The sequence below is a fragment of the Hippocampus comes genome, unplaced genomic scaffold (assembly GCF_001891065.2).
Source record: "Hippocampus comes isolate QL1 unplaced genomic scaffold, H_comes_QL1_v1.1 scaffold4, whole genome shotgun sequence".
Lineage (NCBI taxonomy): Eukaryota > Metazoa > Chordata > Actinopteri > Syngnathiformes > Syngnathidae > Hippocampus > Hippocampus comes.
Genome location: NW_017805380.1, coordinates 93,572 through 115,946, shown reverse-complemented (window position 1 = coordinate 115,946; position 22,375 = coordinate 93,572). Strand labels below are relative to the sequence as shown.

General features: G+C 44.0%; 1 long non-coding RNA gene across 1 annotated transcript in view; it reads right to left on the bottom strand.

Annotated features, from left to right (window-relative positions):
- The window catches only part of LOC109517515 (uncharacterized), an 85,478-nt gene that overhangs the window by 32,921 nt on the left and 30,182 nt on the right, over positions 1-22,375 (bottom strand). The window contains exon 2 of the long non-coding RNA XR_002168562.1: positions 5,672-5,814. This is a non-coding gene — a long non-coding RNA (uncharacterized LOC109517515). The remainder of the gene's footprint in view (positions 1-5,671; positions 5,815-22,375) is intronic.

Here is a 22,375-nt window from a genome sequence, read left to right as displayed (position 1 = left end):
GGCAGGGAGACTGCAGGGGCCACACAAAATCTGCTAACAGTAGTCTAACTTGCCGATGAAATGCTGAGTTTGTTTTTTTGCGAGTTTGTTCCAATCCGAGCCATTTTTTTTTTATTTTTGGTCCATTTATTTATCCTATATCCTTGCAGCATACACTTCCTGACAGGAAACCTCACAAAGATAAACGTTAGCTTTGGATCATTTGCAACATTTCCCAAACAGTGTCAACATTGTTCCCGGCAAGAAATAACTATCTGCCAGGCGAGGCTGCGACAAGTACTGGAAGTGTTTATAACAAATTATTTTTGCTGTACAAACAACTTACGGTTGGTACGCGGGCTGATATTGTTTCAGGTCCCCGAACGCTATGTCAATTTCGACAGTAATGGCGGTCGGATAAATATAGAGGTACCTCGTCGAGTGCGCCGAGCTAAACAAAACGCGCGCTGCCCAACCCGTTCAGTGTCATACGTTGGTTAGAAGAAGAAAAAGAATCGCGTTCAATCATACCCGCATCGTATGGAAATCTAACGCGATCGACATTTTAAAGAAGCGTTCGAAAGCGAGGCTGCGTTTCCTGGCCGCGCTCCATCCATGTTTAATCGTGTGATGTTACATTAGAGCTTGCAGGAAATATGAATTTTACTGGAGGGAAACTGCTGGCATCGCCGGCCGACTATTTATGCGTCTACCACAGGGCTGTAAAGAGCAAAGACAAATGGAATGCCCGCATGCGGCTCAGCCTCACTTATTTGAAGCAATGGTGAGTTAAATCAGTACGGGGGGAGGGGGGGGGGGCAAATTGATTTGTCAACATGAATAAGAAACACTGTGGCTGAGATAAATGCAGCGTCACGTAAATTTGCACAAGACTTTCATTCCATGAGAACCTTCTGGAATGGCGAGCAAGGCGGCAAGCTTCAGTGTTTCTGTGTTTTTTTTTTTCCCCCCAGAAGGAAAGAAATTAAATGGAGAGATGAGATTAGTTAGCCTCGCCATCCGATTGGACACGTGTGTCTTGCTGCGATCCACCGATAAAGTGAGCAACGTCTTCCCATGGGCATCTTGTACAAAACTCCTTCAACGCAATGCGGATGGGCTGTTCTCTGACAAAGGTCATCACCGCTTGCACATCCGCAACTGGTGCTTGCAATCAGAACGTGACGACTCAATAAAAAATTGGACAAAATCATGTTTTTCCGCTGATCAAAACAAGACTAGATTTCAATAATGTTTCAAGTGAAACTTGCGGTATATATGTATGTACACCACACACAGAGTGATATATTCCCCCACCCCACGTACTGTCACGAGCAAGATGAGGGGGAACGGAAACCCCAATAGTAAGGCTATGAATCCGATCATGGGCTACATTAACACCTGAACTGCTGCCAAGGGCTAATTAGCTGCACGCCACGCAGCCTCGGTGCCGTCATGAATGCAAAAGGAGGCCCGACAAAAGGACTGAGGGCATATTAGCATAATACAATTCTCCGAAAGTTGCTCATGTGACATGTTCAAATTTTGGATTCTTCATATTTGTGTCTGGCTTGAAATATTTGACTCATCAATTGAGCGCGAGGGTTGTTTTGTGGGGTCGGAATATCTAAAAGCATGGTGGGAGCCCTGACCGAATGAAGATGAATAACTAATTCATTTCTCGCCTCAATGAAACTATTCTACTATGACGGAGAATGCAAACGGCAGCCTGAGTCGTTCTTGCAAGCGTAATCTTCATGAACCAGACCAGCCAAACTAGCCCGGTCAAATGAAGAAAAAAATATAACACGGCATGTTGATTTCGCGTCTGTCTTTTGTGTATCTGTGTGGTTTCACAACAAAGACCGTTCATTTCTATCTCCCGACGACTCCTGATTGCAGAAAATGCTGCTCACCACATTGTGGTTGGAAAAAAAAAAAAAAAACAACAAAAACAACAACAACCCTAACATGCCATAATTACATACTTTTCCACTTTTCTTAACAGTTGAGTCCTGACAGGGCTCAGCGCTCACTCAGTGCAATTCTTGTAACTGTGATCCGAAAAAAATATTGGCTGGAAACGGAATATTAAATCAGACAAATGCTGTCATTCGCGAGTAAGGTCTTCAACTTTTTCTTCCACGCAAAAGCTAATGGCAACATGCGCAATGCAAAAAAAAAAAAATTTGCACTGAATACCAGAAGTTGAAAGGCTCAAGTCGGGCGATTGAAGGAACCCCCGGAGAGCCAAATGAGGATAGCGGGAGATGGAGGGATGAGAGTAGGAGTTGAAGGCAACGGCAAGGCGTGCTCGCTGAGAAAACCTCAGGCTCCCTCCTCGCTCGGACTTTGGCTCTCACCTATTTACCTCTTTTATTCGCTCTCTAACTCTTAACGGTCTGGGTGACCTCGCTCTAACAACAAGCCGTTTCTGTTTATTTGTTTGCCAACCGGAGCGAACAGCAGTTTGGCCTTCTCTCTCCTCAAACTTCCCACTAAAGCCCCCCCTTCGACATACCGCATGCGCGCAACGCAAGCGGCCTGATCTTTTCCCACACGGGTCAGCCCTCATCAGTATTAAGAGGCGTAGTTCTGATGCTAAACTGTATTTTAGGATGTGAAAAGCGAAGCTAAACCGGCTGAGAGGGGCAATTGCGTACTTAATTCATTTTGGTAATTCGAAGACGGTCTTGGACCTGACCTCGGAAACTGTCAAACTCTTCTCGTTGCTCCATTCACACTCCATTACTACTCTAATAGCGGCAATTACCGCTTTGCTTAGCCGTGTCATCCCCAAATTCCCCCCTCTGAGCATAGGGAGCACAAATCGTTTATCTTTCCATCCTCCGGGCTACACTACGAGTACCATGGGAAGGCAAACGCGCAGGTAAATAAGCGTTGAGGGACATGCGCACGCGTACGCTGAGCTCGGAAAGAAACAAGGAGACATTGTTATTCCGCCGAAGATGTCGGTCATTCCAGAACACATTTGTTTTTTTTTTTTTATGAGCATGGCTGCAGATATCGATCGTCGGGTCACGCAGTTGGCCAAGCAGGCGGGAAGTAAATGAAAATGGAATCTAAGTAATCACCTGCTATGTAATGCAGTTAGTCTTTATTACCCGGAGATAAATATGATAGATCCACATTCCCGTATGCAATCATGTGAACTGAGCGCACCGCTTCAACCACGTTGACCTTACATACCGGGGTCACTGTCAGATCTTCATATGTTTCATTTTATGACGAAATAAAGAGATAAATACGGCGCGAGCGATGCTCTGGTCTCGCTTCACGATCGCGGGGTGGGCATGTTTATCAAAGAAATCCACAGGGTCAAGCTCAAACCTTTCCCACGGAGAGCACTGATATTATAACAAAGGAATAGAAATGATGAGTTGCCAACCTGATGGAAAAGGACCCCGTTTGGAAGTCAATTCCCCGCCCTCCCGCATTCTTCCGCTCACACGACGCGCAACGGCTTATAAAGGGTGGCTCGAAAAAGAAATGGTGACGCCACACCGAGAAAACAAAAGTCACGTTCAAATATTGTTCATCCATCCATCTATTTTTCGATCCGCTTGATCCTCACAAGGGTCGCGGGGTGCGCTGGAGCCAATCCCAGCCGTCTTTGGGCAGTAGGCGGGGGACACCCTGAACCGGTTGTCAGCCAATCGCAGGGCACACAGAGACGGACAACCATCCGCGCTCACACTCACATGAGGGACAATTTAGAGCACAGGTGTCAAACTCAAGGCCCGGGGGCCAGCTCAGGACCGCCAGGTCATTTTAAGTGGCCCGCGAAAGCAAATCATGTGTGCCAACTTACTAAAATCTGTACTGAAATGTCAAATTGTCATATGTAATAAAAAACGTTGAGATTTTGCAATAATTTGGTTACCCTGTTAATACTCACATGAACAATAATTGAACAAACAATTTTATTGACTGATTTCAAAACTGGTACTCTATTAATTTGTTGTGTACAAGTAATCATTTTGTGGTCTCACTGTCATAACGGCCCTCCGAGGGAAGACATAACTCCAAATTGGCCCACGACTAAAATGAGTTTGACACCCCTGATTTAGAGTGTTCAATCAGCCTGCCACGCATGTTTTTGGAATGTGGGAGGAAACCGGAGTACCCGGAGAAAACCCACACAGGCACGCGGAGAACATGCAAACTCCAAACAGGAAGGCCGGAGCTGGAATTGAACCTCCACACTATGAGGTCGACATGCTAACCACCGGAGCACCGGGCCCGTTAAAATATTGTATCATACCGAACATATGAAGGTCATTTTATACGAGCACATTGGGAGTGTGTGATATGCAATGTGTAATGATTTACCAAAAACATCTACAAGACAAGCCAAGTTACCTTCTTGTGTGTTCTTGAAACCCACTCATACTGGAATTGGGCACATCCACAACAACAGTGGATGGCATTCCAGCCATTACGCTCCGGTAGTCATGCGCTTAACAAGAGAGTGGTGCAAAAATGTTGCGGTTTCTGCATAATGCCACTCTTTGTGATTCTTTTTTTTAAATGTTCAAAAATCAGACAACAAAATATGTTTTTGATTTTTTTATTGGAAAGCAACAGTGTGTGTGTTGCTCTAGCTACGCAATAATGACCAGACACACCAAGTGGCCACAACATGAGCATTTTTCATAAGCTGTCAAGGGCAGCAATGTTAATATTGTGGTGGTAAGGCCAAGCTATGAATAAAATATTTGCAACAGAATTGTGTGCATTTTGGTCTTTATGATTCCAAAAGGGTGAAGAGTTGCATTGATGCCCGAGTGACTCAAACTGTAAAAATTAATTCCTGTGTCTACACCTTCAACCAGAATCTTGCCATAATTTAATCGGTTTATCTTTGGCTCCAATTTTTGGGAACCGTTTTTCTTTTTTTTTTGCATAATCCTGCTAACTGTATAAATTCACGATATGGTAATGAATGCTGTGGACAACTTATTAAAACAACAAAGCAAGTGGTAGACTTTTGTTCGGTACGGACTGCCAAATGAGACCAAGAAGAGAAGGAAAAATAAGATTGAAGGTTGTTGTTCCTAAAATGGAATATTTTACACGTGGTCAAATGACCCCAAACTCATCATTTGATACTTGTTTGTCCTATCTTATAAAAGATGAATTTTACTGATCATCTTTCTAAAATGTTTGTCCTCATTTGAGTGAGCTGGGTAAGATTCCGCACTGGGTTGATTCTTTAGTGTTTCGTATTCGTATTAGAAAGTGGAACCTTCCGGATAAGGTTTGGTTCAACAATTTGGCACTTAAAATGAAAGACGTTTCATTCTCTTTTGTTTTATGCGTCAGTTTGACAGTAAACTTCAACACAGAGCGATAAACAGCTTCAAGCAGGAAGACTTTGCCTCTTGTTTGGACAACTGCATGAGCGACTCTTATTTTGTTTTACGACAGCCTCCGGCAAGACGCATTTGTCATATTGATCCGGGTTCCCTTGAACAAGTTTATCTGTGTTTTAATCCGTTTAAATGTAATCACGTGTGAGGGCGTGGTACAACTAGATGGCCACGTGTCGTATTTTTTTTTTTCATATATCCCCCACAATAAATGGAGCTCCACTGTACAACGGAATATTGCCGTGTGTATCGCCATGCTGAGGAGACGGCGTCAGACATTTTGCGGCAAACATGGTTACCTTGTCACATCTCATGAGGCCCAGGTAGCGCAGGGATTTGCTGCTCTCTGCGATTTGCATGGCGCCCTGGTCTGTGATGTCCTTACACCAACCGGCATCCACGGTCTCGATGGTGCTGCTATACTGGCCTATGGCTATCAGAGCTGCAAACACGGGGTGAGAATTTGGGGGAAGGAGGCAGGGTGGGGAGAGGAGAGGAGGCACAGAAATGAGAAAAGGCGTTAGTCTGACAACCTTTCTCATGCAAATGTAACAGCATCACGCTCCCGCAGGGGCCGACTGAGATTCGAGATGAAACCAGGGCAAGTTTTTGTGGCCACAGATGTGACACATTCTTTTAGCGTTGACGCAACACCCCGCTATCATGCACGCGCACACCCCATCGCGCAGACACAAATCTCTCACACACCCGCGCTTGTTTGGACTGCTGCAAGATGAATGTATGACAGTGTTAGCGTTGGTCCACAATGCCGAAGCGATGGCGTCCCGCCAGTCCATCATTTACAGTGCACAACACAAATGGGAAATGTCATGTCGTATTTTCTCGGCGAACACAACCACGATTTCGGAATTCGGAGTCTCACTCTTTCACATTAGAAATTTGAATTTGTGATTCGTGATTTGGGGCGGCCCGTTGGACGAGTGGTTAGCGCGTCGACCTCACAGTGCAGAGGTCGCGCGCTCGATCACGGCTCCGGCCTTCCTGTGTGGAGTTTGCATGTTCTCCCCGGGCCTGCGTGGTTTTTCTCCGGGTACTCCGGTTTCCTCCCACATTCCAAATACACGCATGGCAGGCTGATTGAAGATTCTAAATTGTCCATAGTTGTGATTGTGAGCGCGGATGGTTGTGCCCTGTGATTGGCTGGCAACCGGTTCAGGGTGTCCCCTGCCTACTGCCCAAAGACAGCTGGGATAGCCTCCGGCACCCCCCGAGACCCGTGTGAGGACAAAGCGGATCGGAAAATGGATGGATGGATTAGTGGCTAGCACCCGTGCCTCACTATGCTGCAGTTCGAGGTTTGAAACTCAAGTCGGGCCTTTCCTTTGAAGAGGTTGCATGTTCTTGGCGTGCTTGCACGGGACCTGTGCATACAGTTCGGTAGGTGTGAAAGGTGGTGGTTTATCTATTTGTGCCCTGTGATTGGTTGGCGACCCCGCCACCAACCCAAGGTCAGTCGGGATAGGGCGGAGAACTTATGCAGTCATGTATACATATGCGAAAGGGTAATTACTCCCATATTCCAATATGCCGAGATAAACAACCGTCTTGTCAACTGATGATTGGGCCAGCGGAAGGAGATGTGTGCTTCGACAGTCGATTGATTAGCCGGGCCTGATCTTTGTTCTCCCACTTTCTCACAACACCCGCTAATTAGAGCGGGAAAGGTAGGTGGAGCAAGGCTGAGAGAGAGAGAGATGAAAGAGGAAAGCTAAAGACAGAGCCAGCCTTTGACAGAACCGCTAAATAGTCACTTAGCCTCATGATGTCGTTTTCACATTTGCACCACAAAATCAATTGACCAGCGGGGGAAAGTGAAAGATTCTGCACTTCCAAAAGTTTGGGAAACATTCACCGCAATACTTTAATTCCAACACGTTAGGCCGCTGACAGAAAAGGTCGTCTAATGAAGTGTGTTAGGGTCCAACCAAGAGAAGCTCAAAGTTAGAACGTGACGTTAAAGAAAGGGGAATATTGATCATTTTCTGCATGCAATTATCCATCTTTCCTCAGATTCATTGATCATGTGTACACTATGTAACATATGTATCGTATAGCTCGGGGCAAGCATTTCACATGTGGTTCCTTTTGTGCTTCAGCGTGCTTCAGATCGCCAAGAGTAAAAGCAATTATAGCTCAACAGGCAGTAAAAAAAAAAGCCTTTGAAGTTGCAGTATGTTTCGTGTAAAGCGTTACTGCGGGGACGAGAGCGTGCGCAGTGTCGAGCCGTGCACACACGGGACGTGAATGTGTGTTTGGGTGTGTTCGACCCTTCTTGTCATGTCCAACCACATTATCCCAAATGTAATTACCGGGGCTCCCAACTCTTGTTAATTGCATTCCCACAGAGCTTCAATTAGGATTTCAATGGAAAAAAAGACGAGCACATGAGATGAAAACTGAATTTACTCGACAGTGGACCGTCAAAAACTTTTTGGAGCGGTCAGACCTAAAATAGCAACAAACTGAAGGTGTAAAAGTGACAACAATCTAGCATCTGAGGAAAAACAGGACAGGATATGAGAGCAACAAATTCATGTCCCAATTCAGCATTGGTACCCATGAGAGAGTGCATCGGACCTTATAAATTGGAAGATTTCCTGGTCGCATCACATTTTTTTTATATTACAATGCTAGGTGGCTACATGTGAGCATACCTAACGTTACATAATTTACTCCCCCCCCCCCAAAGGTAAGTACATGCGGGGCGGCCCGGTGGTCGACTGGTTAGCGTGTCGACCTCACAATGCAGAAGCGCAGGTTTCGAATCCGGCTCCAGACTTCCTGTGTGGAGTTTTCATGCTCTCCCCATGCCTGCGTGGGTTTTCTTCGGGTATTCCAGTTTCTTCCGACAATCCAAAAACATGCGTGGCAGGCTAATGGAACATTCTGAATTGTACCTTGGTGTGATTATGAACGCGAATGGTTGTTGGTCGATGTGTGCCCTGCGATTGGCTGGCCGAAGACAGCTGGGTTAGGCTCCGGCATGCCCCGCGACCATTGTGAGGATAAGTGGATCAGAAATTGGATGGATGGAAGTACATGCCCCACGAAAGCTGCATGTACATCAGAATAGTTTGGTAAGATTTGGTAAAGACCCTTGGAAAAAGAAAATCTAACTCTTGCTGATATTAAGAGACAAATTATCGTTTTAGTCGCAGCCTAATCTCAGACATGGATATTAAAACGATTGAGATGACGGGAGTGCGCGGTGACTCCAGTGAAGCTCGAAAACATCCTTCTGACTTTCAGTTTCTTGTCTGAGACCGTGACAATCTTTCGGGGTAAACCCAGCATCATACTCAATAACTTCTTGGCACTCAAACTTGCATGATTTCTTTTGAGGCAAATGGTTTTGGAATCTCTCAAAGGATAGTGATCAGATTTGTGGCTCCACTTTAGTTCCTCTTTTGCAGGGACTCCGTTTTTTCCCACTGAATTTACCGTATACAGACCAAAAAGAAAAAAAAAAAAAAAAAAAAGAAGAATCAAGGCAGACAGGTGCTTAATGCAGTGAATTAGAAGATGCGCGAGTCAATAGATTGTCCGCGCATTTCGCGATTGCTGCGCTGCCCTCACGTGCGCGCGGTTGAGTTTCAATTCCACGAGACTTCACGGGGGAGAGCACGCGGCCCTACGAGGAAGCAAATGAAGCTCAAGATCATTTTGTGGGGGTCTGACGCAAACTGAAAGGAGTCAGATAATGCATCGGTCAGAACAAAGCAAGCGTCGGGGGCAATCACACTCGTGGCCATTAGAGCCTAATATCCCTGAATGCGCTCGTCTCCTCCCTGCTCCCGCCATCACCCTCCATCGGTGGACTGTAAACTGCAACCACTCCCTCGGGGGGGTAAATGGAAATCGTTGGCTGCTTTTTGCAAGGGAAAAAGCCTTTTTTTTTCTCTGAAAAAAAAAACGTTTTTTGCTAGAGCAAAATCACTTTTGTTCACCTGGGTGGTGAAAGTGGAGTGCAGTCGATGGATGGAGACTTCATTGCATTTTTCTTTTCGAAACGGTCAAAAGTGGCAATTAAGATTGAGACAGACCAAAGTCCCATATGAAGGCATACGCATAAGGAAAATGTCGGACTGTTAGCTCGCGAGTTGAGATGAACAATATTTGAACAAAAGGTACTGATATTGAGGAATCCAAATCTTCATTCTTATTCTTACCAGGATAATTTATGCTCTTCATAACATCATTTTCAAATGGGGAAAATGGCAAAATCACATGACAATTTTTTTTTTTACTCATAAATGGACACATGCATTTGATTTTGGTAATCCCAATAAATCATATCAAACACATAAATAGAATTGAATAAAATACGAACACATCCATCGTTGTGGTCAATTAAAACCTTTCTGCGATTCCTGTTCTCATTTAAGGGTCATTTCAATGACATTTAAATTGGACCGGCAAAATGGTGCCATTATTAAATCCAGCTTCTTTCAATTTAGGCAGCTGGCTAAAGTCAAACCTCTCCGTTCTCATGAGCACTTTGAAACAGTAATTCATGCCTTCGTCACATCCGGGCTGGATTACTGTAATGCGCTTTACTTTGGAGTCTGCCAATCCTCCATTAAACGTCTCCAGTTGGTCCAGAATGCTGCTGCTCGCCTCTTGACTGGTACTCGCAAGATCCTATTATTTGTTTTTCAAATCTTTACATTGCCTCGCTCCAACCTTACCTACCTGAGCTTCCCCGCCCCTACGCACCTGCCCGGTGCCTCAGGTCTGCGGACCAGACATTATTAGAGGTACCAAGAACTAAGCGGAGGCTCAGAGGGGACCGAGCCTTTTCCGTTTCTGGTCCCTCTCTTTGGAATGACCTCCCACTGAACATTCGGCAAGCCCCCTCGCTGTCCGTCTTTAAAACTCATTTGTATTCTTTGGCATTTGACTCAGTCTTGATCTTAGTTTTACTGTTTTTGTGCTTTCTATAGTCTTCGTTATTAATTTATTGTTTTATTGTTTATTGTTGTATATATGATATTTGCTCCTCGGTGGTTGTTTTAAAGTGCTCTCTCAATACAGTTGAGTTGAGACATCTAACATCCTTTAATCCTGTCTAGGTTTCTCTGTTTCATCGACATGGACTGAAAAAAAAACAATATTAATAAATAAAATTGTTAGTTTTTTTTTTTTCCCTCCCGAAAAACTTGTGATTGGCAGAGTCTAAGTGACCATGGGATCAGGAAATTGTCTTTGCTGACTGGTAATGATTTTCTGTCGACAAAAAAAGATGAAGCGATATGCAAGAAGAGCTCACGTAGGTGGTGGTGGGGTGGGGGGGAAGAAAAAAAAGAGGCGAGGTGGAAGAATTGGAGGAGAAAAGAGAAGGAAAATCACATTTTGGCAGCCAGAGCTGTGACTGAGTGGTGACTACACACTCAATGACGGTAATGAGGACACACTTGGCGGCCCAGTCTGCAAATGGTTTTGAGAGTGCTGTGTGTGTGGTGACTGGTGGTGTTTCTAGTGTGGGGGGAAAAAAATGAAATAAAAAGAGAAGAAATACAGATTGACCTGAAATCCTGGATATCATTCATACAGACGAACACACAGTTCAGATTGTCTTCCGTTTCTAGCAAAATGCTTTGTTTGTCTGGGACTCTCTCGGGATTTGACACAGCATATCTTTGTGTCAATCAATCACCAAAAAGGCTAATTGGTCAACAGAGCGATGCAAATGATGGGCCACTCATTGTCTTTGTCCGGTGTCAAACCAAAGCTTTCAGTTACTGATTGACTGAAACGTTTATTTTATTTTTTAATTCAAAAGAGAGAAAATGGTGTTTGAAGAACTGTTTTGGTCAATTGTTTGACTGGAGAAGAATATTTTGGAGACACAAAATGCTAATCTTTGAAAATAGAAGTTGTAGGAAATGCGACCAAAGTACGAAGGAGCGTCAGCATCGTGTGATGAAAGCAACACGACAACTACAAACTTGGGAGAAAAAAAACATCTGAAAGGATTTACTCAGCTATTTGCCAAGTGGTGCTTTTATCAAAATAAGCCAATGTGTTCTTTAAAGAAGAGCAAACAACATAATTGAAAGCTTTTCTGAATGGAAAAAAAAAAACGGCCGCTATTTTCCCTGAATGGAGGTGACAAACCATGTTCAGAAGTTTGAGTTTCGATGTGTTGAAAGCGGGAAGCAACCGGAAACTTGAAAAGGCAACCGTAAACGCTCGCCACTGATGTTTCTTTTCGCCTAACGCTGATGACCGACGCAATATTTCCCCAATCACCTTTTCAAATTTTATCTGCAGGATCAGCTCGAGAAAAACACACCATCCAACCACGTCAGACAAACAGCCGCGAGTTTTACGTTCCAAAGTCTGCCTGTTCGTGAGCTGTCCAGACCCAAAGGGTGAACGACAGAGCCAAGCCTTAAATCTTTTGTCCTCGCGTGCCCCCCCCCCCCCCCCCCCCCCCCCCCCGTTATCTCAAAAGCCGGACACTCACAAGCTATTCGTTTTTTTTTTTCTCCGAGTGGTTATTCAGGCGCCATAAACGCCGGATTTATCCAAACATAGGCGGGGTTCCCGAGGACGCAAACTGCTCTCGCAACAGCTTGGGGTCAGGTGCTGGTCAATACGGAGATGACCGCAATGTGAGAAGGGAACCTTCTTGTAATCAGTTTACTCTCCTATCTGAGAGCCTGACCTCAGAGCTCCAGGGGTTAAGCATCTTTTTACAGGCTTATGAGATATTCACTTATTACATTGTCCTAAATGATGGTGTGCCATTACAGCTATCTCAACTGCGTCAAAGCCATCCCGGTGCCTGTAGGCCGTAACTTTATACCCCATATTTGAGCCGCTGATTAAGACAGAGCGTTGACTAAAGACATGATGTTACAGAGCCAAGATTTACGTGATGGACAATGTGCTTGAGTGGGGAGGATTAAAAAAAAAAGGTGTGTGTGTGTGTGTGTGTGTGTGTGTGTGTGTGCGCGCGTGTGTGTGGGTGTGGGGGGGGGGTGCGGGGTAATGGTGCAACAGAAAAACAGGGTCTCATTACGGCTGATGCATCCCAGAGAGCGCAACTGTCAGGTCGAATGTGCAAGACATTTCGTTTGCTTCTCGGTGGTGTGTTCGGGGATACTCAGGGTTGTCACCAGATGGCCAAAACCCCCAACGACGAAGGTGCGTGCATCCGCACGCGATTCGTTGCGCAGTCGCAGCAAATGCTAAACGAAAAACAAAAGCGTCACATGAATTTCGAGACGGGTAATGTCGTCTTTCCAACTGACCTTCGAATATTGAAGGGGAAAAGAATCCAAAGGATTTTTGGATTAACACTGGACAGAATATGATGGATGTCAAATGCCAAACTTGAGCACGTTCTTTCGGGGGCTGTACTTTTCTCTTTCGATTTAAGGGCTTGACGGGATTCTTGAACGCGACACTCGTCGAGCACAGCCTCACGACTTTCGCTTGAAAAAATAAAAGCAATGGATTGCATCAAAAAAAGTGGCCAGCCCTTCAAGAGACTCTCCATTCGTGGACATGATTGTTCACACAAAGGCATTAAACCATGGTGTCAAAATCAAGGCCCGGGGGCCAGATCTGGCCCGCCACATCATTTTATGCGGCCCGCGAAAGCGGCTCAAACATGTCAACGTCCATGATCCTTTCTAAAATGTCTTCCAAAATTTTAAATTCTCATTTGGAATATATAAGAGATATCTTCTCAACATTTTCTTGTTCCCGAACCCCTCATGATAGGAACATAAACAAGAGTCGAATCAACGGTTATTCTGACTTCTTTATATGGTTTCAGTCATAACGGCCCTCCTAGTGAAACGGTAACTAAAGTGTGGCCCGCGCCAAAAACGAGTTTGACACCGCTGCACTAAAACCTTTCATGCACCCTGTAACCTGATAACATAATCAGCTGTCCACTGTGGTAACCGCTGTCCCTGAAAGGGTTAAAGAATGATCAGCTGAATTCATTTGACCTCTGTGGCAAATCACAACAGCAGATCTGAAGCCCAGTCTTTCAGATTGTGTGGCGTCCCGCAGGATGCGTTTCCCGGTCACCAAACACAATGATCATTTCACAAAGTTCTGTGCCCACGTTTACGTTCCAGGGGAGCCGCACAACTAATGAGTTTCATCTAGTCAGCCAAGGGTTTTGCTATTTCTCTGACCGTCTCCATCAGTCTTCAGTGACTCCACTGACGACAATTGGAGGAATCACAGGAAATAGTAACATCAATTCCAAGTTCTAGTGTTTATTTTACAAGAGAATGCGAAGGACTCCAGTCTTAACAACCGCTACGGTGTCGATGTCATGCTTGTTGAACTGCTTGTCAGCACTGGCGAATATTGGTCACAGCAGAGTTTACGCCCATGTTCATTTATCGTCCCGAAGCCGTAAACCCTGCGAAAGGTTAACTCAACAAGTATCATGTGGATGTCACTTGTCACTCCTGTGATGTGTGCTTGACTGGGCCAAGAGTTGCGGGTCTCATGGTTGCAATGACTGATGGAATGACACACAAGGCTCTGCTTCAAAGCTAAGCGGGCGTCACGCAAAAGGAGCGGCGCTAATGTTATAAAGAATAAAGCACTTAAAACAAACATTGCGCAAATGTTGAGACAAGATCCAGATTTTCGGCGAGCCGGGATGCGCAGTCAGTCTTTATTCGGAAAACAACAGGAAAACAAGTTTGAATGTGAGACGGTGTACACCCTGGAGTGGTTGTCAGTCCATCGCAGATGTGAACACAGCGTTCTACTTAGATCTCTGGATCTGGGTCTCAACTTTTGAACTGGCTATGACGATTCGCAGTTCCAATGGAAATGATGAGGAGAAAAGAGGAGCAGATAGATTGAAAAAGAACAATGAAAAAGTAACCGCAATGCGTATGGTGGCCTGGCATCTGACTATCACACACACACACACACACACACACACACACACACACACACACACACACACACACACAGAACACAGTGAGACTCTTAGTAGCTGATGTGTGATAACCTTCCAGAAAGAGACGCCGAGTGGAAACCGGGAAAGCAGATTGTGGAGGTTGGCGAGTGAGTGGCAGCGGGCGGCGCAGATAGAGGAAGAGTGATGGGCAAGGACAGATAGACCGAGTGAGGGGGCGATAGGAAGAGATGGCGCTGTCGCCGAGGTGACCTACAACAAGGTTCCTTTCAGCACTCATCAGCGACTCGGTGTGACAATGGGACACTTAACACTCGACTTTATTCATCAAGGCTCAATTGGGCTGAACATCCCGAGCGCCCGCAGAATGAAAGCGCCCGACGTGTGTTGCGTTAAGAGTACTTAATGCGACTTCAGGACGGGCGAGCACACTCAATTTGAAGAATCCTAACAGGAAGAACGTTCAGTGAGGAAAAGGTGGAAGACGACGGCGCGGAACAGCTGCCCAAGTGATTACTGACAAACCTTTTAAACATCGTCAAGAAAGATGACTTTTTCCTTTGAAATTTGAATCGAAGTTCATTTGTTACTTTTTTTTCTCCAGACTTCTTCCTTAAACATCTGCCACATACTGTGGAGACCGCCACGAGGGATTATCTCACACCAGACATTTTTGTAAATATTTTGTTACATCTTTTCGAAGGGAAAAACCTGGAACAAAAGGGCACTTTGCTACACTGTAAATTACGGTACGTACAACTTGAACAGCAATATCTAACCTGCAGGCAACAAAAGTGAGGACACCCCGTTGTGAAAATGTCTGAAAAGAAGATAAATCCATTCATCCATCCATCCATTTTCTGATCTGCTTTATCCTCGCAAGGGTCGCAGGGCTTGCCTATCCCAGCTGTCTTCTGGCAGTAGCCGGGGGACACCCTGAACCGGTGGCCAGCCAATCGCAGGGCACACAGAGACGATCAACCACCCACGCTCACACTCACACATAGGGCCAATTTAGACTTTAGAGTATTCAATCAGACTGCCATGTGTGTTTTTGAAATCTAGGAGGAAACCGGAGTACCCGGAGAAAACCCACGCAGGCACGGAGAGAACATGCAAACTCCACACAGGAAGGCCGGAACTGGAATTGAACCCAGTACCTCTGCACTGTGAGGTAGACGAGCTAAGCACTCGACCACCGGGCCGCCCAAAGAAGATAAATTTAAAAAAAAAATAATTAATGGACCACTGGAGTTACTTTAACTTCAAAATCTGCCATTGTCTTTTTCATCCAATGTTATAGTCAGATGTTTAAATGTAAAACAATAAAACAATGTGTTCAACTACTTCAATCATCAAATGGAAAAAAAGGATAAATGTAACTATTTCATGATAACACCCATACGGAGAAAAAAAAAACGAACCTCTTATCTTGGATCATATCTCTTTTAAAAGGAATAGATTTGTTGTGACATCAAATAATTGTTGGACAACTCTTGACAAGAGCACTGGCAATACAAAGCGTTATTTCAAACTGACAGCCCCTCTGCTCCAACTGCGCCATCCGTTTGAAGATATTAATCATCCCCACCTTTTCTACTTCTTCACATCTCTTCATCGGAGTCGTGTATGAGAGGAAGCCTCTCTGACGCAAACAGAGGACGCAGCATCGGCGAGACGAGAGACAGAAAGCCAGCGAGCATTACGCTGTCTATACATGACTTGTATGAGAGTCTAAACTGGAATTATGCTAGCAGTAGTTATGCTTTTGCTGCTGGATTATGGCTAATCCTTTCGCAAAGGGAGTAGGTCTTAAGGGTAATTACACGCTGCTATTGGATCCAGAGCCGAGAAACGGGCCCCTCTCTTCTGCTTATTTAGTTCCACGGGAAAAACTGATGCCATTTTACACGCTGCTTAGACAGAACATGGCTACATTCTCAAGCGTGGACTGTTTTTAAGATCGCCGGGGCTAAGCTAACTCGAGTTTTCCACGTCATCACGACATGCGAAAACTGTGACAGCAACACAGCTGCCCCTTGCGGAAACCTTGTTGCCACCTTATCTGGAGCCTTTAAAGAATTCATTTGAAACCAGCGAGAATCATTAACGAGGCTTCCTTAGACTAAACTTTTAAATCATGACGATAACATGTGTCTGTGGGTGTTTGTGTAAAGGCGTGAGAGAGTCAGACGGGGGGCATAACGTTGTTTTCAGTGCTCGAGGACTGACTGCTTGTGGGGTAGAACTTTTAAGAGGTCCAGGGATCTTGGGGGGGGGGGGGGGGGGGGGGGGGGGTCCCACTTAAGCCCCGAATTTGCCCTAAACCAAATGACCAAATTGCTATAAGTTGCACAACTATTAGGTTAGTAGAGCGTTTCGGGCAGACAGACCCGCCCAAAACATGTCATGCCCCTTTTCCTCCCATTAATGTGCAGCAACCTGTGCAGTGAACAGCAGACAAACAATTTGCCACCGTTGCGTTGCAGCCGAGAGTCAGTCCCGCAAAGGCTGAAGCGGCAGGTTTCTCTTGAAATATGCTTTTTCACATGCTGTCAGAAATATATCAGCATGGGCTCTTTGTCAGTCATTTTCTCAGCGTAAATGGATTTCGATTAACATGACTGCATGCTCCAACGACACACAAAACCTGTTGAAAAATCACCACGACAAAATGAGAATAAAGCGGCAGAATAAAACAGGAGGGTTTTTGGTTTTTTTTTTAAAGGGGAATGAGAGAAAACAAAATTAGTAAAGAGTGTTTTGTCAAATAACATGTCATGCCCCTTTTCCTCCCATTAATGTGCAGCAACCTGTGCGGTGAACAGCAGACAAACAATTTGCCACCGTTGCGCTGCAGCCGAGAGTCAGTCCCGCAAAGGCTGAAGCGGCAGGGTTCTCTTGAAAAATGCTTTTTCACATGCTGTCAGAAATATATCAGCATGGGCTCTTTGTCAGTCATTTTCTCAGCGTAAATGGATTTCGATTAACATGACTGCATGCTCCAACGACACACAAAACCTGTTGAAAAATCACCACGACAAAATGAGAATAAAGCGGCAGAATAAAACAGGAGGGTTTTTGGTTTTTTTTTTAAAGGGGAATGAGAGAAAACAAAATTAGTAAAGAGTGTTTTGTCAAATAACAAACACCAGCCATACCTGACCATAGAGCAAACATCAGTCTGTTTCCAGATGCTCATTTCGGTCACACGTACAAGCGGAACAACTCGTGTCTTATCCGACAACTTCACTTCCATGGAACTGATAAGATCGCCTAAATGCAAAATGACACCTTAAAATCTTATTTTAGTTCTGCTTCATATTCAGGAAGTGTCACCTAAAAGAAAAAAAAAAGGACTTTTCCTCTCCTTTTAATGAATTTAGCCAAGCTCACATCAAGAAAGTCACAAGCTGAGAAGTTGACTGTACACGAGGTCCATTTGTGAAAAAAACAAACAAGCAACTATGAAAGTCAGATTGTTTGTTCCAACAAACACTCTATTCAGTGACTATCATTTCAAACATCTGCTCAGCAAGAGCGAAGCGGTCCGAAAATTATTTCATCACCTCAGAATGTGTTAAAAGTAATCGGGAAAAACTTTGCAGGAGTGGAACGTTCCCTTCAAGTCAACAAAAAGAAGGAAAACAAATATAAAATACATCGACAGCTATGACGTCAAGCGTGTTGGCCAAGACATCAATACAGTTCTTGTTCTGACCAGCGGAAATGATTTCCCAAAGTTTGAAGGAGAGCAGTCCAGGATTGCGTCTAAAAGGGTGGCGCCTACTAATGATCTCACCTCAGCTGCCTCAAACATCTTCAACGCATTTCAACGAAGGACCAAATTTTAGGATCATAAATATTGAACGGCTTATTATTATTGTTTTTTGAAGAGATATAAGATATAAACTCAATTGATTTCAAAACCAGCAGCAGTTTGTCAGACAGTAAAAAAAAAAAAAAAAAAAAAAACGAAAACAAAACAAAAAAATCTTCAAAAATAGAGACTACAAGCTGGTAATTATCAGTCGCATTTGAAGCTGACTGTCAAACTAAACATCAAACAAAGAGAATTACTCATTGTGAATTTAAAACAACCTCATAGCTTTGCCTTACAACAGTCTGTTCAGCTTACTGCTAGCAAACAATACCACCACAAAACAAAACAGATAGCACAAATAGCACCGCAGTCATGGTGTTTGAACCCTTCGAGCAATGGCTCATCAGACGGTGGAGCAAAAAAACGTAAGGATACAATACAGAACATACGTCTTATCTTTGGTGTGATGAAAGGACTCCTTTTGCCACATCGTACAGAGTCAGTTTTGAAATTCTTCTTCAGAGACAGACAATGCAAGTGAAGGATCAGCAAAAATTGACGATTTATTTATTTCAATGGGGAAAGTTGATTTCACATACGAGTGTTTTGAGTTGCGAGCATGGCCAAGGAACGCACTGAACTCGCATTTCAAGGCCTTATTTTGCCTGATTTCAGAAAATGGGCTCAAATATTTCAATCCCAATGAAATTGCCCCTCAGACTTTCAAGACCTTCTGAAAAACGCAACGAGTAAAAAGCGTACCAAGCAATTGACTCGACTTCACTTGTTTCCAAACTCATTAAGTCGTGAGATTCAGCAATGGGAAACGAGACAAAGCCTTCCCTTCTCAGCCAAGAGAGTTCTGACAAAGAGAGCGATTAGTCCCCGAAAGTGGAGGAAAGATGTTCAAACCTAAGTCATCATTAGCATCGGCCGTCTCTCTCTTCCATCCTCTGTGGCATTTCCTGCTCCTTAATCTCTCCGGAGGATGTTTCAAGGGTTCAGGGTCACCGTCATCCCCTCTCACTAACGCACAGGTGAACTTTGACCTCTTTACGGCAAAGGTCGGCCCCTTGTGGCCGTGGTGTTTAACATCCATATGCGCGTGGCTCGGTGGACGCTCGCCATTTATTTATGAGACATCCAATGCCGACCTTTTACATCCACTTTAATCTGCCGCTCACGCGGCGAGCACAAACAGGCTTTGAACTGACCTCGCCGACGTTATTAATTATTGATTATATTTCCTCTGACGACAAAGTGCGCACATTCCGGAGGGGGTGACCTGCCGGCCCGAAGATCTAAACGGGCCCCCCCTTTCTGCTCAGACACTCACTGCTCCGTGACACTTATTTAGTTGGCCACCACACAAGAGAAAACACGCCACACAGTGACAATCATTTCTGCGCCAGGCAACCAAGGAAACAAACATTTATGGGAACCGCTAAATCCTGCTGGCATAAAGAAGCAGCTTTTTTTTTTCTTTTTTTTTTTCCCCCTCGTCTGAGTTAACAGCCTTCATTTGTAACTGATGTGAGCATGTGCTTATTTTCCTTTCGGCTTCCTTGGAGGAATGATTTCCATTGTATAACACAGTAGGCTGACTGATGTGCAGGCTAATATTCGTCATTAATTTGTGTTGATTCCGATACTACTCGTTTCTATTTTAAACGGACGATGTGGTTTAACATGCTCAGAGTTTTTGATTTCGATCAAATCTCATCCACTTTATGCGGGCTCAGACTTCTAACATGAGATGGAAATGCAATCCAGAGCTCAAATAGACTACATATTTTGTGTTTATTTGCCATATTATTTGGATTCCAATATAGCAAATACATTCCGATTTCATTTTGAAAAGCTCATCGGTTTTGAATTTGTTTTAGCTCCAATGAAGTTGGGACGATGTGTTTAAAAAAATAAAAACAAAACAGAATACAATGACTTGCAAATCACGTTCAACCTACCATATTTTCTGGATTATAAATCAGTTTTTTTTGTTGTTTTTTTAATAGTTTGGCCGGGAGTGCGATTTATGTGTGAAATTATTAAAACATGATTATATCTTTTCCCATGTTATTTTCACATTAAACCGCAGGAGGGCGCTCTAGGCCCGTATTGATAAGTCGACGATGAGTCGTAAGTGTAAGCGAGGTAGAAGAGTTGGCACAGTTGTTTGAAACTGACACAGAGGATAAAGATTTCATTGGATTTAGTGATTAGGAGTGATACTGATGGTTTGATGAACGTGTTAGCGTGCTATCTGGATAACTCTCAATACGCTACATGAACATACCAGGCACGTTCTCCGTTGGCTGTTTATGTAACAGTAGCATGCCGTGCACTTATTCAGCTTTGTTCTCCATTTTATTTTTATTTTAAATTACCTTTAAAGATGACATGTTTGTTCTTGGTGTTCGAGTTTTTCAAACACATTTCCCCCCAAAATTTGACTTACACTCCAGTGCGACTGATGTATGATTTTTTTCCCTTCTTTATTCTGCATTTTATGGCTGGTGTGACCTATACTCCGGAAAATACGGTATATTTAATTGAATATGCGACAAAAGACAAAATATTGAAGGTTCAAACTCCCTGTGGTGTATTCCTTCAAATGTAGGTGGAACATGATGTGCAAATGGTTGTATTCTGTTTTCAATTACGTTTCACACAGCGCCTCAACTTCATTGGAATTGGGTTTGTATGTCAGAGCTTATTATATTCTGTTCCCTTGGATACAAAAATCCATTCTGGACCCGTATGATCTTTTATCATCGTACGATGTATTATCTTCATTATTTTCCAAGAGGCTTCAAAGGAGATTTGAACTCTGGAGTGCTCTCCGTGTTGATTATTATCGAGTTTAGTCCATTTTATTTTGTCTTAAGTAGTTATTCAGATGTGCCAATTCAGAGCCGTCTGTATTTGCGCTTCTGACTTCTTCTTTGGGATGCGTGGAACATGGACGCATCGATCCGGCCTTCGCGCTGACAGAAGAGCGACAGCTGTTGCGCGTCCTAATGCCGCTGTACACAAGCTGTCCATTTAGAGTTCTAATCGAGTGGCTATGAACGTGTTCCCACAGGGAACGGAGGGTAGACCAAACATTGGACGGACAATCTTGCACCGGTCCATAAATTGCCAGCTCATTACAGTAATGCAGCCCATTTAGCATAGGAGGGCGGGGCTAAAGGGGACAGCGGGCCAAATGTACCAAAGGATCGGGGCGGCAGAGCGCAAGCAGCAGATGAAGAGCGAAAGGCACCAAATGGAAGGGCGAGAGGGACATTTTGCCCTGATTTTTTATTTTTTTTTTTAGGAGCTTTTCAATCCCAACGCGGCACACTTTTCATTAGGTTAAAATCTCTTATCTCCGCCGGCACTCGGCAAAAAACAATGCGGGTAATATTAATAGAGACGGCAGCGATGGCAGGAAATGTAGAGATGGACAAAGCGAGAGAGAGAAGAGGAGATTTAAGTGTTGTAATTGAATACAGGAAGAGAGGTCCTGAGTGCTTGCACTGATTAATATAATTCAAATTGATTGTCCCCTGGACTCTCTGGTACTTTTCTGACTTTTATTTCCATGTTCAGCATGTTCCTAGAAAGGTGCACGTGTGTTCTAAGGGGTGGTGGGGGGGCATGTGTGGAACTGAGTGCTTTTTTTTTTTTTAAGCAGAGGGAGGGGTAGAGAGTGCCCTCTAGTGCCCGATGCTTCTTTTACCCCCCGAATTTTACCTGGCCCATTTCCCACATTGGCAAGTTCAACGTTGGAGAGCAGATTGTGCAAGAAAGACATATTCATGAAACCTGATTTAGGGATTCTCTGTAATAGTTTTTATTGTTTTAGGAATACAGTCAGTGCAGTATCCTTGCAGTGCAGCAATTTACTGACCTTTGCCATGTTCATGTCCAAAAGTAATATTATCAGAATTTCTACAAACAGACTGAAAGTTTTTGCTGATCCAGATTTAAAAAAAAAAAAAAAAAAAAAAAGAGTGGATTTAAATGTGAAGGCCTGCTGTAATTGTTTATTACAAATGGCCCTGACTGCAAACATGGAAAAAATTATAATGAAATACAATAATTTAATGCAAATTTGTGAACTTGAAAATTCCCAATGTTGCATTATTTTGTTTTCTTCATCATTAAATATGACAGTAATTAGAGCTATAATTGGGACTGAGGCTACAAAAGAGAAAGAAAACAAGGGGCGTATGCACAGACATACATCGTCGACGGCAATAAATATTC